Source organism: Stomoxys calcitrans, chromosome 3 (assembly GCF_963082655.1).
Source record: "Stomoxys calcitrans chromosome 3, idStoCalc2.1, whole genome shotgun sequence".
NCBI lineage: Eukaryota > Metazoa > Arthropoda > Insecta > Diptera > Muscidae > Stomoxys > Stomoxys calcitrans.
The window spans coordinates 196997008-197017339 of NC_081554.1; positions in this window are offsets into that span (position 1 = coordinate 196997008).

Genomic DNA, 20332 nt, shown 5'->3' on the forward strand with positions numbered 1-20332 from the left:
TATAGACTCAAAAACGGCTGAACCGATAACCTTGGAATTTTCACAGATTATGTAGGTTGGTCTGGATGGAAACAAAGGCTATATAAGTATTTGATATCTGGAGGGGGGCTGACCCTACCCGTTACCCGAAAAGTACTATCCAAAAATAAATTTGGACCAATCGAGACAATATGGCATTCAAATGAAAGGTATTCAAGAGTAGAGTACGAATTTCATAATAAAAGTTGGGTCCATGTACTTGGGGGCCGCCCCAGCCCCAAAACCCTTTAAAAATGAAAGGTATTCGGGAGTAGATTACGAATATGGTCAGGAAGTAGGAATAGGCTTTATAATTTATTAATAACGGAATCGGGCGGACCCTCCACCGTAACTCCAAAAACGCCACCGAAAAACAAAAGTGAACCGATAAGGACAATATGGGAATAAAATGAAAAGTATGCGAGGGTAGATAACGAATCTGGCATACAAATTCATGTCGAAGTATAGGGGGTCAACCCACCCCACAAAAACGCACAAAATAGGATTTGATTTCCATATTTGAGTCGAAATGTCTAAAGTGCCATCCCTCCCCTAATGACAACATTACCACCAGGAATCGAAAAGGGGCAAATTCTCACATATCAATGACTGCTTTTCGATTCAGGTTTAAACTTAATGATGAGGGACTTTTTTATAGCCGAGTTCGAACGGCGTCCCGCAGTGCGACACCTTTTTGGGGAAAATTTTTTAAATGACCATGCATGGCATTGTACCTCGCAAATGTCGCCAACATTAAGAAGGGATAAACACCGTTTTGTCCGATGTTCTCGCCAGGATTCGAACGCGTTCAGCGTCATAGGCTACAATGGCACAAATTCGATATCCGATATTCAGGGCGAATTGTTCCCATCCTAAAAAGATATTAGAGAGTTCAAGAAGGCGCAGCGGAGTGGGCCCGATTCGGCTAGTCGGATTATAAATGTGCGTTTTATGGGCCCAAGACCATAAATCGTGAGATCGGTCTATGTGGCAGCTTTATCCAAATCTGGACTGATTTGGGCCAAGATGCAGAAAAATGTCGGAGAGCCTAACACAACTCACTGTCCCAAATTTCGGCCACATCGGACAATAAATGCGCCTCTTATTGGCACAAAACCTTAAATCGTGAGATCGGTCTATATGGCAGCTATATCCAAATCTGGACTGATTTAGGCCAAGATGCAGAAAAATGTCGGAGAGCCTAACAAAACTTACTGTCCCAAATTTTGGGGACATCGGACAACAAATGCGCCTTTTATGGACCCAAAATCTTAAATCGAGAGATAGGTCTATATGGCAGCTGTATGCAAATCTTGATTGATCTAGACCAAAGTGAAGAAATGTGTCGAGAGGTTTAACCTAACTCACTGTCTCATATTTCGACGACATCGGACAACAAATGCGCCTTTTATGGACCCAAAATCTTATATCGAGAGATACGTCTATATGGCAACTATATTCAAATCTGGACCGATCTGGGCCGAATAGGAGAAGGATATCTAAGGTCCTTACACATCTCACTGTCTCAAATTTCGGCGACATCGGATCTGTGTGCAAAGTTTCAGCATGTCCCAATTTTTGGTTTCATGCAGTCTTCAAAATGACATCGGCTAAATGGCGACCTCCATTGCGCATACACTGATTAAATCAATTTTCGAAATACGTGTCCACACTTTGCAGCATATCAATCGGTATATTGGCAATGGTGTCGCGAATGTTCTTAAGGTGATCTATGGTCCGTGGCCAATCAGCTTCCAATAACCCCATAAAAAAATCGCACGAACTCAAATCTGAAGAACGTGCCGGAAATTGAATATCACCTCTGAGAGAGATGAGGCGGTCCGGAAAATGATGGCGCAACATATTCATTGAGTCTGGTGTTGTCTGTGCTGTGGCTCCACACGTTACCAACGCTCATTTCTTCGAGGTTTGCAAGAAAACATTGCTCAATCATGCACTCGCGGTAACCAATTATTACCATCGCATACCAGACAGCAACTTGTTCACAACAAAGTGCCTTCTGGTGAAGTTTTCGAGAATTTACACCACGGAATTACGGCCAAGAGCGAGTCCGTGATATGGTGAATATGGGTGCTAAATCCGGTTATTGGCTGATTTGAACCACACATGTTATTGGTATTTGAAAACAAAATAGAACGCAAAACCAGTATGTCAGCCAAATCGAATAAGAATTCTTATGCTCGAGAGGCTTAAGGCTCACTGGCACTTGGTAAAGCCAAGTTGGAAACAGATTTGAAAAATACTTGGATACATGAATGTTAGACAGCTTTCGCGGCTAAAAGACAAAGATACGCACGTTACCAGATTTTAACTGACTTTGGGTTAGGATTTTATGAGTATATAATGGATAGCTTGTTTGAGCATCACAGCCGCACTGAGAACGATACTATCTCGTGTACTGAATTTAATGCTACACCTAATGTCTCTGGTCATTGTGGCTAGACAAGTAGCTGTGACCACTGATCTGAGGCTAAATGAGCTTTCATCCTGGTCATAAGGCGGTTGTGGGCAGTGTGTCATCCTTAATACCATGGCCTATGTTCCAGGCAGTGTCGGTGATACATTGCCTGAGCAGCTTTTTGATAAAAAGAACTGTTCCCCTTTTCCTGAAAGAACCGAATATCCGCGGCAACAGAAGGCTTCTACACGTATGGTTCCAAATTAGATGACCAGGTGGCCTTTGGGTTGTACTTTGAAGAACTAAGTCTGATCATATAGGAAAGGTTACGCTATCACTGTAGTTAGGAAATTCAAATGGAAATTATTGCAATCAACGAATCTCAGACAGCCAAGCAGCAATTAAATCTCTGGGGAACATATGGACGAATGAAAAAACCTCCCTCATCTGTTACCGATCTCTCAACAAGATGGCCGAACAGTTCGAAATTCACCTGTTCTAGGTCACAGATATGTAGAGCGGACAAACAAGCGAAACCAGACTAGCGTTAAACATTTTGGGGGAACTGTAATCTGTGGGTATGCCTCTAGCATCATGTAAGCTAAGTCTTCAGGATCAGGCCGAAGGGCCTGACAGATGTTTTTGTCGTTTCACAGTAGACGAAAAGTCTAAGTGAGCCTGTTGGCAGACTGAGGCATTAACCTAACCTTGACAGGTACATTTGTACCTTGACTCAGGTGTATTTGTACCAAATATAACCCAAAAGCCAAATATAGTAGAATTATATGACATCTTTGGTGGGAAGGGGCTGAAAAGTCCAACTATGAGTACCAATGTAACCCATGTTCGAACTTATATGCGGTCTAAAATTAGGGAAATTTTCCTATTGTATTGGGTTACCCAAAAAGTAATTGCGGATTTTTCATATAGTCGGCGTTGACCAATTTTTTCACAGCTTGTGACTCTGTAATTGCATTCTTTCTTCTGCCAGTTATAAGCTGTTACTTTTAGCTTACTTTAGAAAAAAAGTGTAAAAAAAGTATATTTGATTAAAGTTAATTCTAAGTTTAATTAAAAATGCATTTACTTTCTTTTAAAAAATCCGCAATTACTTTTTGGGCAACCCAATAAGTGGCTAATTTCAACATTGAAGTTAGTAGTAGTTTTTGTTTAATCTGCGTCATTTTCTTGATGTTGTCCTTCAATTCGTGCTTCTATGCGTATTATGAATATTAATTAATTAATATTAATTATCCGCCACCATATTTATCTGAAAAACTACCATCAAGTGTTTGCATAGTTAACATTTATTTAGTCCATCTTCCTCAAGTTCCTCTGCTTATCAATAGATTATTGACTTCTATTTATTCCATGAATAAAATGATTAAAATTATTCCAAGTGCCTGCAATATCAATATCCAAAGCTAATTTAACATATGCATGACAAAACCAAAAATACATCCCTTGTAAATGGCTTCAAATTATTTTGCGGACAAAAATCTTAAAATACAAATTTGGTATTTCCTTTAAGGACCACCTTTGGCTACGTGGAAAATGTGGGTAAAACTAAGGTAAACCTACAGAGAAAAATATTGCTAACCAAAACAGAGTATTTTGCTAATTTTAATTTTGCGTGTGTTTATTCTATAAAGCAAAGCAGAACAAGCAAACTCGCACACTTGACTAAACAATGTCTGATGGGAGGTCTTGGCGAGGTAGCAGAAAGGACGACTTACATACCAACACTCACACTCAATGAGTAGAAGCACATCTTTTGTAAATTCTACAAAAATCTACATAAGTTGTAAACAACAAAGAGCTCACACACTCCTAAGCAGCCGTTAAAACACACACCCACACACACACACACGCCCATGCCTCAACATATGTGTAGCATGTGGTTGAAATGCGTGCTAAAGCAACATTTGCTTCAAAACCAAACAAAACTGAAACGAACTGAACTGAACTGAACCGAACTGTAGTGAAGTGAACTGAAACAACAACGGCGACCGCAAAACGTAACAACATCAAATGGAAGTCAGTGTTTGTGCAAGTGTTGGTAATTTAGTAGCTCCTATTGCATGGGTGTACGCAACTCGTATGTGTAATTGCGAATGCGAATTCAAGTTTTCCTTTGCAACGAAACCATAGCCACACTAACACATCAGCTTAATTTTTAACTAACAACAAAGGAGATCAAATAATACCTCTGACAATGCTACTCCGAGGATTGGCGGTATTGTTCGTTTGTTGTTGTTGTTTCTTTTTTTTTCTACAACCGCAACCACATCCACATCTCAGGATATGCTAAGAAGTTCTTGTGCCAATTTTGGCAAGTGTACATTTCACATGTGGGAATAGGTTTTTTGTACAGCCTTTGCACAGACAAAAATAACTCTAAAATAGAACCAACTACAAAATTTATATGTTATATGTGTCTAAGGCGATTTAACAAAGTTTCTGTAAGTCCGTCTGTTGTAATCACTCTTACTTACTTACTTTCCTTAATTATCTATGACAGACCATTTGTTCCACTAGCCGATCTAAGAAAAGCGTTCCAAGCGTCTCGATCTTCTGCGCTCATTTCAGCGGTGGTTTTCCCCTCCTAATGCTGGCAAGGATTGGTGAGGTACTATGCCATGTAAAACATCTCTCCAAAGAGGTGTCGCACTGCGGCACGCCGTTCGGACTCGGCTATAAAAAGGAGGTCCCTTATCAGCGAGCTTAAACTTGAATCAGAATGCACTCATTTATATATGAGAAGTTTGCACCTGTTGCTTAGTGGAATGTTCATGGGCAAAATTTGCAATTTGCAGTCCACCAAACTACTGAGGCGTAAGTAAGTGTTGGACTAATCACGCTTCTGTATAGCCAGTGGACTATCCTCGGACTCAGGCCCCATTTCGAGCCTACACCCAGTCTACATATAGCCCAACATCTGTGCGCCTTCTATGTACGCTCCTGAATGTGACATTTCCAATTAAGTTTCCTATCCAAGTTCACACCTAAGCTTTTGACCTAGTAAGTTATGGAAAGGGTTTTATTGAGGAAACGTTGAAAATTTCTTCTGACGGTGACTTCCCATTTTTATACCCTCCACCATAGAAGACCTCGAATATCTTTTAATACTTTTAATAAGTGTAGGTCGGTTGGGATTGTAAATGGGCCAAATCGGTCCATGTTTCGATATAGCTGCCATATAAAACGATCTTTGGTCTTGCCTTCTTGAGCCTCTAGAGGGCGCAATTCACGTCCGATTTGACTGAAATTTTGCATGTGGTGTTTTGGTATCACTTCAAACAATTATGCTAAGTATGGTTCAAATCGGTTTATAACCGGATATTGCAAATTTTGCCCATGAACACTACACTAAGGAAGAGAAGCAGACTTATCACATATCAATGAGTGCAGGGCTTCCTTTTTATAGCCGAGTCCGAACGGCATGCCGCAGTGTTACATGGTATAATACCTCGCAAATATTGCCAGCATTAGGAGGGGGAAAACCACCGCTGAAAATTTTTTCTGATGGTCTCGCCAGGATTCGAACTTAGGCGTTCAGCGTCATAGGCGGACATGCTAACCTCTGCGTTACGGTGGCCCCCTCCAGTTTGGTGGACTGCTATGGAGAAAAAGTGCAACATTAGGGCCATACAATAGGTAGGTTCAACGAACATGTTGTTTTGGCATAGGGGGAGCGATAAGGATAAGGACGGTAAGCTCACTAACAGTTTTGCCTTGTAAGAAGGAGATTAACGCCTTCTCTGAGGATGGCACAATCCGCATCGTTTGGGTGCCGCGCCACAACGGTGCAGCGAAAATGAAGGGGCAGACGATTTGGCGTTGAAAGCCAGAGTACTGTCATCAATAAATTTGGTTATCCCAAAGCCTTTCGGGTAGACGCAGTCCGAGTTAAGGGCGTGGACGACGAATGCATGTAACATTGTGGAACAGCGAAACAGTCGGAAGGATGTGTGATGTGGATCGTGATAAGAGAACGATACTATTACCGAAAGGAAGTAAGATGGAGGTCAGTATAGCTATTGGTATCGTGACAGGACACATAGGACTAAAAGTTCACCAATGCAAAATCGGTGCGGCAAGTGATAGCATGTGTTGAACATTTTGGGAAGATGATGAGACTTTGGAGCATTTTCTATGTCATTGTCTGAGTTTTGCGGCTAAAATACACCGGTAGTTAAATGGGGACACAATAACAGACATGAACCAGTTTAGGGGAGTGGTATGGAAAACAATGAACGATTTTGTAAGTAGCACGGAATTCCTTAATTAAAATTTTCTTTTTTGAGGTTACTTTTGAGTCACAACAAGCCGATTACTGGCTTAGGTTTATGTCCATTGTGGCATGGGGAGGAACCCCCATTTCAACTTAACCTAACCTAACCTAGGGGTTTAAAACTCATTACTCGATTTCGTTGAAATTTGAAATAGTGAGTGGCTTTAAGTCTCCCGACATCCGACCTGAATATTGTTCAGATCAAACTATTGTATATAGATGTAGGTGCCATATAGGCCGATCTTCCAATTTAGGGTCTTAGTCCCATAAAAGCGGATTTCTTGTCTGATTTTGCTGAAACTCTTACTTGCATAAGAGTTCTCTGAACCGGAATAAAATATGATTCAGACCAACCCCTATTTAAAAATACTTGGTACAATTATTGGAAATCATGACGGAACACTTCGTTCAAAATTTCAGCCAAATCGGATAGGAATTGCGCCTTCTAGAGACTCAAGAAGTCAAGACCCCAGATCGGTTTATAAGAAAGCTATATCAGGTTATGGACCGATTTTAACCATACTTTGCACAGTTGGTGAAAATCATCAAAAAACACCTCATGTTCGGTTTATATGGCAGCTATATCAAAACATGGAGCGATATAGTCTACTTACAATCTCAACCGACCTACACCTATAAGAAGTATTTGTGCAAAATTTCGAGAGGCTAGCTTTACTCCTTCGAAAGTTAGCGTGCTTTCGACAGACAGACGGAGGGACATGGTTAGATTGAGGTAAAATGTTATGACGATATTTCGAGGAGTTCCAAGCAGAATGACGAAATTAGTGTACCCCCATCCCATGGTGGAGGGTATAAAAATCCAAAAATATTTCACATTTAAAGTTTTAAGGACTAAGACTTTCAAATACTTTGCAAAAAATTTAAAAATAGAAACTACAACGACTGGGTTTTGTACTCGTACCGTTTAGGTTGGAATGAATGGGAAACAATATTTAATTTCACTCGGTGACAAGTTTTGACCCATTATTATAACACAGTGAGACGAAGTTACGGGAAAAATGCAGGCCAGGTGCCTTTTTTCCTTGGTTGGCGTTGCTGTTACCTGTTGGCAAGAGCATTCTAGCTACTCCAATAACCCATTCTATGGACTGATTTTCGTACTTCGCAAACATTGTGGTGCTTACTCCTATTTGATATCACATGAGTATTGTTGACCATAGTAAGCTTCTCATTTCAATTCAATGGCCATAGAGTGTGTGTTAATTTTGCAACAAAATTTAGAATAGCGGCAATGCCAATACAGCCACACATACCACGACAACAAACTAACATTAGCTGTTTCGGTGTTAACGCATATGTTCCCTTAATTGGAATTTCTACGCAGGGGATTTAAGATCAACAACTACCACAACAACCGTGTCATACTACCAACCAAAAAAAAAAAAAAGCGAAAATAAGAAAAAACTTTGCTTCACTTAAAACTTTTAAAAACAAACAAATTTCTCAACGCTAAATACTAAGTTCGTGTGAAAAATTTGAGGCATAGCCTATTTAAGGACTGTATTAATGGGCATTCCTTAAAGACAATTGAAAATTGTGTTTCATAGATAAACGAAACGTTGTCACCTTTTTGCCTTTAATACATCTCCATTTGTTGAAGAATTTTTTGGGTTAAATGTCTTTGGGGCACCTTGGCACAGTGACAACGCTAAACTATGCCCACTTAGCAATGAGTTCCACGAAATTCCTTTTCGTAAAGATGGCGGCTTTGCCAATTCCTATGTCATCCTCAGAGCTAAGGGGATAGGATCCTTTTTGGTTTTCCCTGGTAAATCATTGCCTTCCAAAATATTTGTCAACATTCTGTTGTTTTGTTTCATCTCCGAATTCCTCCCTCGCTATTGCCCTTTTCATTCCTACTCGCAATTTCGAATGGCCATTCGTAGTTTGCTATTGCTGCTGCTATTGCATATTCGGCCAAAGTATTCCAAGGATCTTAAACTTCCACTTGGATAGTTTTGTTCAACAACTTATGCGCCAACGCCAGCAAAGACCAACAACTTTAAAAGAAATGCTTCACAAAATTGTGCAACCATTAGAAATGATGACCATTTTCAAATTTCAAGAAAGCATATCAAAGAGGTGCCATAATACAGCAAATGAACGTAGACATCACTGTCAAAAGTTGAATTGGTTTCAGAAGTTTTATAAAATGATAGGAAAGGGTATTAAAAATATTTCCACAAGACACTGCAATAAATTTTTACTGGCAGCAAATAGATCGGCATGAACAATTATTAAAGTAAATTTAGTATTTACACACACCAGCATAGCTTAGGGGGGTATTCATTTAGTCATTCCCTTCACAAGACAAAGGCCGTCTATCCATCTGTTGTAATCACTCTAGAGCCTTCAAACATGGAGATATTGAGCTTAAATTTGGCATAGATAAGTCCTCCCAAAATTCTACCCAACTATGGTTTAGATCGGACTATATTTAGATATAGCTGCCATATAGACCGATCTACCGATATAGGGTCTGAAGCCCATAAAAGCTTAATTTTTCAACCGATTTCGCTTAAATTTGAAACAGTGAGTAGGTTGAGACCTCCCAACATCCGACCTTAATATGGTTTAGATATATCTGCCAAAAAAGACCAATATTTTATTCTAAAAAATTGAAAAGTGACATATATATTAGACCACTCAATGCCAGTGCCGAATTTGGATGCTTAAGTTATCCAATTTTCACCGAATATTGACGAAATGGAATTTACATATATATCCGAGATGGTGGGTATCCAAAGTTCGGCCCGGCCGAACTTAATGCTTTTTTTACTTGTTTTTCTTCCAGGAAATGTTATTTTCTTTTTAATGTTCTAAAAAGGACCAAATGTATATGCGAATCCCGAAACCCAAAGATCCATATTTGACCAACCAATGTAGTGCCGTCCCTAAATTGAAAAATGTTTCTCCCTCAAATATCTCTAATAGCAAAGCACCGATTCCCAAGTTCTTAACTCTTTCAAGTAGCCCCACATACTTTCCTAATCAAAATTTTACAATTTTTGTCTTCATACTTTCTATACTCAAATTTTATTTCTGAACCACTTTTATTTAAATTTCACTTCGAATGTTATCAACATTTTTATTCTAAATTAAAATGTTTGAGAAATCTTTATATATGTACATTGATTTAGAAATTGTTATCGACTTGAGGAGACCGTTCTATAGACTATTGGCAATACTTCTACTGCTGATCTTGTTAAGAAATGTTAACACTATCATTTTTACTTTCACGTTTCCACAAATTATTATCTCTCTACCTGTTATTTGTTGCCATCAATGGCTTGAGTAACTTCAATTCATTTTATATCCTTTCAGCTCATTTATTTTCTCACATCTGGCCAATGGTTTACAACTCCATAGAATAGAAGCCATTAACTTCAATTTGATCAATATAATTACTCCCATTACCTTTTGAACAGTTATTTCTACACGAATACCACAACTGCTGTTGTGCACTCAACAACAAAGAGAACAACAGCAACAGCAACGATAATCACGATAATAATGGCAAAACCGACAACAACAAAATAATAATAATTACTCTTAAGAAACAGCAATAAGGAGCTCATGTACAACAACAACAGCAGCAGCAAATGAAAGTGAAATGCCACACAAGTGCTCTTCTATAACAAAGCCTCATACTCACTCCATTTACACTTAAAACAAACACTTGGACACTTACATAAGCACGCATGCATGCCTCAATGCTCAAATAACCACACACACACACTTGCACACTTTTGCAGTATGCACTCACAAGCAGAGATGCATGTTTTCGAGTAGTTATAGCGAACAATGAGTTATTGATAAAAATCGCTCACAGTTGGTGGCAAAGCGCATAGAAGGTACTTGAAAACAAAAGGAGCTTGCTTCCCCACTGAGGAAGTCAGCCGAATTATGGCTTAGCTTCGGTTTATTATGCTCCTTTAAAATTGGTATTACATTCGGCTTGTAAACATAGGGGTCTTGAATTGAAAGTGAGGGGTTCCATTATGGGGTTATCAGTGATAAAGAAAATTAAAAAGCTTAACATAGGACCCAGACAATTGCCATAGAACCACTATCAGTTCGAAACTCATAAAGTCAAAGTATGGAGCTCATTTTTCATCACATTAGGATTATGGCGAATTTTAGAAACAAGAGTATAGAATTCTACAAACATTGAATGAATATAAATTTTATGGTAGCTCAAAAAGCTAATTCGATAGACTGACTTGTGTTAGCACTAAATGCCGATGTAACCTCGAGTGAAAAGTCATACCGAATATTCGGCTTTGTTGTAACTGCATTTTATTCCTTTTTCGAAACCACTATAAGTCTGCTCTCATGTTTTATGTTACACAAATGAATGTCCTGCCGTAATTTGTTTTCTTTTATTGTTTAGCAGTACAGAAATGCGAAGAAACGCTAAAGCGCCACTTGAGGTGCGTTAACGTGTAATTGCTACGATTATTAATTTCTGCAAAAGATGTGGTTTTGAATGCAACCAACGCAAACAAAATGTATTAGCTTATGATTTATTGATAACGCCAAGAAACAAGTTCAACAACAGGGAAACTCGAAATTTGTGAGCAAAGCAAAAATGTAGTTTTTGGTGAAAGTGAAGTGAAGTGCATCCAGTTGGGTCGCGCGCTCGGCTTAGAAATGCAGTGATATGAGGTCTGCTAAATCTTAAATAAATCGATTGGAACGAGTGCTTTATGGCTTGTGGCACCGTCCTGTTGAAACCACATGTAGTCCAGGTCCATAACTTCCAATTGAGGTCAAAAACAAGTAAAAAGGCGTTAAGTTCGGCCGGGCCGAACTTTGGATACCCACCACCTCGGGAATATATGTAAACCACCTTTCATCAAAATTCGGTGGAAATTTCATACCTTATGTCCCATATCAGTTATATCAAAATATATTCCGATTTGGATCAAATATTAATAAGTACAGTAGCTATATCTAAAAATAAACCGATCTGAACCATATACGACACGGATGTCGAAAAGCCTAACATAAGTCACTGTGTCAAATTTCAGTGAAATCGGATTATAAATGCGCCTTTTATGGGGCCAAGACCTTAAATCGCGATATCGGTCTATATGGCAGCTATATTCAAATCTCGACCGATCTGGGCAAAATTGAAGAAGTATGTCAAGGGTTTTAACTTAACTCACTGTCCCAAATTTTGGCGACATCGGATAATAATTAAGCATTTTATGGGCCCAAAACCATAAATCAAGAAATCGGTCTATATGGCAGCTATATCCAAATCTGAACCGATCTGGGCCAAATTGAAGAAAGATGTCGAAAGGCATAACACAACTCACTGTCTCAAATTTCAGCAAATTCGGATAATAAATGTGGCTTTTATGGGACTTAGACCCTAAATCGGATGATCGGTCTATATGGCAGCTATATCCAAATCTGAACCGATCTGAGCCAAATTCAAGGAGGATGTCGAAGGGCCTAACACAACTCACTGTCCTAAATTTTAGCAAAATCGGATAATAAATGTGGCTTTTATGGGACTTAGACCCTAAATCGGATGATCGGTCTATATGGCAGCTATATCCAAATCTGGACCGATCTAAGCCAAATTCACGGAGGATGTCGAAGGTCCTAACTCAACTCACTGTCCCAAATTTCAGCGAAATCGGATAATAAATGTGGCTTTTATGGGACTTAGACCCTAAATCGGATGATCGGTCTATATGGCAGCTATATCCAAATCTGAACCGATCTGAGCCAAATTCACGGAGGATGTCGAAGGTCCTAACACAACTCACTGTCCCAAATTTCAGCAAAATCGGATAATAAATGTGGCTTTTATGGGCCTAAGACCCTAAATCGGCCGATCGGTCTATATGGGGGCTATATCAAGATATAGTCAGATATAGCCATCTTTGAACTTAACCTGCTTATGGACAAAAAAAGAATCTGTGCAAAGTTTTAGCTCAATATCTCTATTTTTAAAGGCTGTAGCGTGATTTCAACAGACAGACGGACAGACGGACGGACATGTCTAGATCGTCTTAGATTTTTACGCTGATCAAGAAGATATATACTTTATAGGGTCGGAAATGGATATTTCGATGTGTTGCAAACGGAATGACAAAATGAATATACCCCCATCCTTCGGTGGTGGGTATAAAAACAAGTAAAAAGGCGCTAAGTTCGGCCGGGCCGAACTTTAGATACCCACCACCTCGGGTATATATGTTAACCACCTTTCGTCATAATCCGGTGAAAAATGCATACCCTATGCCCCATAGCAGCTATATCGAAATATGTTCCGATTTGGGCCAAATACTTATAAGTACAAGTCATTGTTCAATTGTGTATAACAAAATATTGGTCTTTCAAGTAGTTAAATCTGAAAATAAACCGATCTGAACCATATACGACATGGATGTCGAAACGCCAAACATAAGTCACTGTCTCAAATAAATCGGATTAAAAATGCGACTTTTATGGGACCTAAACCTAAAATCGAGCGATAGGTCTATATGGCAGCTATTTACAAAATCTGAACCGATCAGCGCAAAATTGAAAAGAATATTGAAGGGCCTAACACAACTCACTGTCTCAAATTTTGGCAAAATCGGACAATAAATGCGCTTTTTATGGGCGCAAGTCTTTAAATCTAGAGATCGGTCTATATGGCAGCTATATTCAAATCCAGACCGATCTGGACCAATTTAAAGAAATATAGCGAATGGCCTAACACAACTCACTGTCTCAAGTTTCGGCGCCATCGGACAATAAATACGCCTTCTATGGGCCCAAAACCTTAAATCGTGAGATGGGTCTATATGACAGCTATATCCAAATCTGGACCGATCTGAGCCGAATTGAAGGAGGATGGCAAAGGGCCTAACATTACTCACTGTCCCGAATTTTAGCAAAATCGGAAAATAAATGTGGCTTTTATGGGCCTAAGACCCTAAAAGCGTGCTAAGTTCGGCCGGGCTCAATCTTATAAACCCTCCACCATGGAAAGCATTTGTCGAGTTCATTTCCCGGCATCTCTTCTTAGGCAAAACAAGTAAGAGCGTGCTAAGTTCGGCCAGGCCGAATCTTATATACCCTCCACCATGGATCGCGTTTGTCGAGTTCTTTACGCGGTATCTCTTTTTAGGCAAACAAAGAATGATGAATAAGAGCTGTTATGCTATTGGAGCTACATCAAGTCATAGTCCGATTCGGACCATTAATGAATTGAATGCTGAACATTGTAGAAGTCATGGTGTAATATTTCAGTTCATTGGGATAATAATTGCGCCTTGTAGAGGCTCAAGAAGCAAAATCGGGAGATCGGTTTATATGGGAGCTGTATCAAGCTATAGATCGATTCAGATCATATTGGACACGTATGTTGAAGGTCATTAGAGAAGCTGTTGTGGACATTTCTGCCAAATAGGATAAGAATTGTGCCGTCTAGAGGCGCAAGAAGTCTAGATCCCAGATCCCCTTATGTGGCAACTATAACACGTTATACACCGATTTGCGGTATACAAAGCACAGTTATTGGAAGCCATAACAAAACACCTTATGCAAAATTTCAGCCAAATCGGATGAGAATTGCGTTCTCCAGCGGCTCAAGAAGTCAAGACCCCAGATCGGTTTCTATTGCAGCTATGAGAGATTATAAACTAATTTGAATCAAACTTAGCACAGTTGTTGGAAGTTATACCACAACACCACGTGCAAAATTACAGCCAAATCGGATAAGAATTGTACTTCCTAAAATCTGAAGAAGTCAAGACCCCAGATCGGTTTATATGACAGCTATATCAGGTTATGCACTGATTTGGACCATACTTAGCTAAGTTGTTGAAAGTGGTACCAAAACACCACGTGCAAAATTTCAGTCAAATCAGGTGAGAATTGCTCCCTCTGACCGATATCAGATCTTGACTACTTGAGCCTCTGTAGTCAAACCAAAACATGGACCGATTTGGCCTATTTACAATCCCAACCGACCTACACTAAAAAGAAGTATTTATGCAAAATTTCAAGGGGCTAGCTTAACTGCTTTGAAAGTTAGCGTGCTTTCGACAGACAGACGGACGGACGGACATGGCTAGATCGACTTAAAATGTCATGTCGTTCAAGAATATATATAATTTATGGGGTCTCAGAAGCATATTTCGAGGTTTTACAAACAGAATGACGAAATTAGTATACCCCCATTCCATGGTGGAGGGTATAAAAATAAACCAATATTTAAAATATAGGGGTCAAATGAAATGTGTTTGAGAAGCGCGCCCGAATCTGATATATGGACGTCCACCTCACACCCAAAAAATTACCCCATACCGGATATATTTACCGACCACTGCAATACAAGGCTCAAATAAAAGGTATTTGGGATTAGAGCACCAAAATGATATCAACATTGGGGAAAAATATCTGAAAGACCAGGACTTATTTTCTGACCCCTAAGAGAGTGAAAGAAGGCGCAGCGGAGCGGGCCTTGTCCAGTTAGTTAGATCATATAAATCGGTCCCCAGAGTTGAGATCTTGACCTCAAAGAAGCCACAATTTTTATCTGATTTGGCCGCAATTTCGGACCTAGTTTTCTGTTACAACTACCAACAATCCTTACAAAAATGGTCCAAATCGCTGCATAGTCTGATATAGCTTACTTACAGAACAATATACCGATTTGAAATTTTGAGCCCCTTGAAGTTCAATTATTATCCGAATTGGTTGAAATTTTGCATCTAATGTTTTTTCATGATTTCCAACATTCAAGGTAAGTGTGGTTCAAATCAGGCTAAATCTGATATAGCGCCCGTTTAAGCGGGATTTGCCCCAGGTCACCGAAATTGTTATACGATTTGGTCGAAATTTTGCACGCAGCATTTTCTAGGACAACCAACATCCTGATATGACTCCCATATAAACCGATCTTCCGATTAGCCTTCTATGGTCTCCAAATGCATCAATTTTACCAGATTTAACTGAAATTCGGTACTTAAAGTACACATAAGCCCTTCAACTAAGTTCATTTGTCAACATTTTTATAGAATCAATGGTTCAGCCCGACAAAACTTAGCACACTTGCTTTTAGGTGTATAAGCTTCAACATATGTCAATGTATGTATTGTATGAGGCTCTGTCCATGAATGGCTGCCTCTTAGTGAGCAAATTTGTATTAGGATTTATGTAAAATAATCTAATATTGTTTATTGGAGATTGTCAGTGATACACACTCACCACAGGCAACCATCCATACACAATGTCTACCTAGTTTGAGTATATGTGTGCATGTGTGCATGTGTGAATCATATACATTAGTGCTGTGTTAATTGACACATTGATGTCCAATTTAATACTAATATGGAAAAACACCTACTAAAATTGCACAAGAGACATTCATACAATCACACCAACACACATGTGGGAGGACAACAGATTTGAGGCTATCAGGCATTGCATCTTATTGAGACTTCATTCAATCTGTGGCCTCGAGTCGTCTGGACAAATAATTATGTGTTGGTCTGTGTGCATGTATTAGCACTATGTGAATGTGAATGCCAGCTGTATGGGATGTATGTGTGTCTGCGTCAAGCCAAAAGCATAGTTGCCTTTATGCTTCTTCTTCTTGAACTATAGAATGAAGACGACATGCATAGCCAAACAGATTAACATCTACTTTGGCTTAGAATTAATTTAATTAAAGTAATGTATACTTGTCAGGATACTTAGTGCAAGACGATTTATACATACACACACGCCACACAGACACGCATATTGTTTTAAGAATAATCATCAGCAAGACAAGAAAGGGTTTTCATTTAAATATTTTAATTAAACATAAACCCAAGTGCTGAATAATGAGTGTGATGATGATGACCAAGGATTGACCAGCATCGATTGCATATAATAAAGCACGTATTAAAGCCATATTATAAAATTTTAATTAAAATTCAAATTTTGTTTAAATTTGAATATTCATAAAAATAATACAAAGACGTTAAGGTGGTCCGTCAAGGGTGACAAATTTAAGTTTTTGTCAAACATAAGAAAAATCTCATTTTACTGTACAGTTCTGTGGTGATGATGATTTAAGTCTACCGATATCCAATTTAAATAAGGTTCAGATCGGTGTTTATTCAGATATAGCTGTCATATAGAGCGATCTGCCGCTTAGGGCAATAAAAGCTACATTTGTTACCTGATTTCGCTGGAATTTGACACATTGACTTGTACTAAGCCTCCCATGGTACAGACCGATCTTCCAATTTAGTATCTTAAAGCCATTAAAAGCGGATGAGTTGACCGATTTCAGTGGAACGGTGTCCTAAACAAGAGTTATCGGAACCTGAATCAAATATGATCCAGACCAGCTCCCATTTGGAGTTATAGAAGAGGATAGTTAATTTATGCATGGTGGTGGGTATCCATAGTTCGGCACCGCCGAACTTAACACGTTTTAAATTCTTATACTCACCATCATAGGATGGGGGTTTTTTAACCTAATCACTCCGTTTATACCACTTCGAAATATTGATCTGGAACCACATAAAGTGTATATATTCTTGATCGTCTCGACATTCTAAATCGTCCGTCCGTTCGTTTGTCGAAATTATTAATAATGTAGGTCATTGAGGATCGCAAATGGGCCACATCGGTTCAGATTTGGATATAGCTCCCATATAAACCGATATCCCGAATTGATTTCTTGAGCCACTGGAAGCCGCAATTTTTGTCCAATTTGGCTGAAGTTGTGCATGAGTGTACGCTCCGAATCGGTCTATAATCTGATATAGCTCCCATATAAACCGATCTCCGATTTGATTTAATTTGACTTCTTGAGGCCTTATAAGCCTCAATTTCTGTCCGATTGTGCATATAGTGCTTTGTTATGACTTTCAACAACTATACTAAGTAAAGTTCAAATCGGTCTATAACCGGATATAGCTCCCATACAAACCTATCTCCGATTTGATTTTAATATGCAATTTTTGTCCGATTTGGCTGAAATCTTTTATGCGGTGTTCTGTTACGACTTCCAACAGCTGTGCCAAATACGATCCAAATTAGTCTATAATCTGATATAGCTCCCATATAAACCGGTCTCTCGATCATCCTTGTTTTGATCCTAGAAACATTAATTTTTGCTGGTTTGACAGAAGTTTGATATGTATGTCCTTCAACTAAATTTATTTTGCATAAATTTTTCCCAGAATCCATGGTAGTGGGTAACAAAAATTCGGCGCTGCCGAACTTAGCATACTTTTACTTGTTTTTATTAATTTTTTTCGTTTTATTGAAAACATATTTTAATTGTATTTCCATAGCGCCCACTAGACACTTATCTAGTCATCTAGACCTCGTAATATTGATCCTCTTGACATTTTAGTCCTTCCAGGTACGTCTGTCCTTTTATCCGTCTATAGGAATCACAATTGTCCGACCGAATGAAATTTTTTTTTGTTTTATTTTATTATTATTTTTTATTAATTTATTTTATTTTATTATATTTTATTTTATTTTATTTTATTTTATTTTATTTTATTTTATTTTATTTTATTTTATTTTATTTTATTTTATTTTATTTTATTTTATTTTATTTTATTTTATTTTATTTTATTTTATTTTATTTTATTTTATTTTATTTTATTTTATTTTTTTATTTTATTTTGTTTTATTTTATTTTATTTTATTTTATTTTATTTTATTTTATTTTATTTTATTTTATTTTATTTTATTTTATTTTATTTTATTTTATTTTATTTTATTTTATTTTATTTTATTTTATTTTATTTTATTTTATTTTATTTTATTTTATTTTATTTCATTTCATTTCATTTTATTTTATTTTATTTTATTTTTTTTAATTTAATTTATTTCATTTGTTTAAAATATCTAGAGCATTAAAAAATTCAAACTTAAAGTTTCTTGAAAAGCATTGCAATTACTCTTTAGTGAAACATGCACTTGCTATGATTCCATTTCGAATTCAATAGACCACCCACCTCATAAGACTTATTTAGCTAAACAATCAATCATTCACCCATTTGATATGTTATGCAAATCCTGGCATTGTTACCGCCCATAAGTATGCAATTAAGATTGTGTGATTAGCAAATTACTTTTGAGTTCTTCCTTCCAGTAGTAGTGTGTTATTGCTTTGCATTGCCTTTTTCTTTGGTGTTTGTTCTTGAGAGTCCTCTATGGCATAACAACTCCCATTTTCCAGCAAACATTTGCCTATCGTAGGAGTGATTTCTTTGAAGGTGGAGTGGTGCTCAAGGAAGTTATGCAAATTTCTTAGATTTGCTAACACGCGCTGCATTTAGGAGACGTGAAAACATTTTTGATTGCATACGTTAAGGCGTTTAATAAAAAATGAGCATTCAAACCGCTTAACTTGTAAACATATGGATATACAACTATAAATAAAAATGGAGTGGGTAAGAAAATACATTTCTTAGAATTGAAAAATGTTAAGGAAAGAGTTGTACGAAGGCTTTTTTTGGCATATAAAATAGAGAACTAAAAATTAAACATTTTTTTTCTTGTTCGAAGAACTCCGACTTTTCTGATTCTCGAACTGGGGTTAAATGTTATGCTCATTCCAATTGTAAAATTGTCCTAATCTTCAAGAAAATTTTTAACTCAATGAAAAGATTCTTGTCTTAAATAATAAGACGGATCTATTTTAATTCCATTTGAGACAATACATTCCTAATATCGAGTAAAAAGTAATTCAACATAGATTTTTTTCCTTAAAAAATTTAAAACTGGAAATTTTGCATTTTTATATTTTGTTTAGAAAATCTTTAAAGATATGACAATCAGTATAAAAAAATTGAAGTCATATATGAAAGAAATCTCTGATTTGCCTGAAGTCAGACTTAGTTTGACGCCGTGATAGTGGTGGAAAATTAAAGTTCGATTCGAACTAACGAGGATTTGAAACCCGACGATTAAATTTATGCCAAACTCTATCTCCAATATTAACTTAATTTTATATTAAGTGTATCAATAATCCTTGCTTCGAACATATAATATATTTTTTTTTAACCAGGCTTCATTTCTTGCCTCCATGCATATATTTATGATACTTTCAAGTCTTTTGTGCATGTCCTATGTGCATGCAAACTTCAATAAACGGGCCTTGGCAAGGCTTTCCTTGCATAAGTAAACACCATCAAAGCCGCAATTCTTGCAGTTACGTTTTAGGGTTTGTGTAATCACTTCAACAAATGCTTAGGTGGGCGTATGGTTGTGAGTGGGCATGTGTGTGTGCTCCTGTGTGACCGCACAAAATAATCAAGTTTAGTTTTGCTCGATTGGTTTAGACCGCAATATCCTTTAACAACAATTTGTATGTGTTCGACTCAGAATGCGGTCACATCGGTATCGATGGATTGATATTTGCATATCGAAAATTACTTGCAACCGATGCAATATACTCACACAAACACACACGCTCCAACTCACTCTCACCCATACCAACGGATATATTCACTTGATGTTTTGATATATGTATGTATGTATGTGTTAGGCGAGTTCACATAGAAACGATTACAATCAACTAACTGGGCGTCGATATTCACTCACACAAT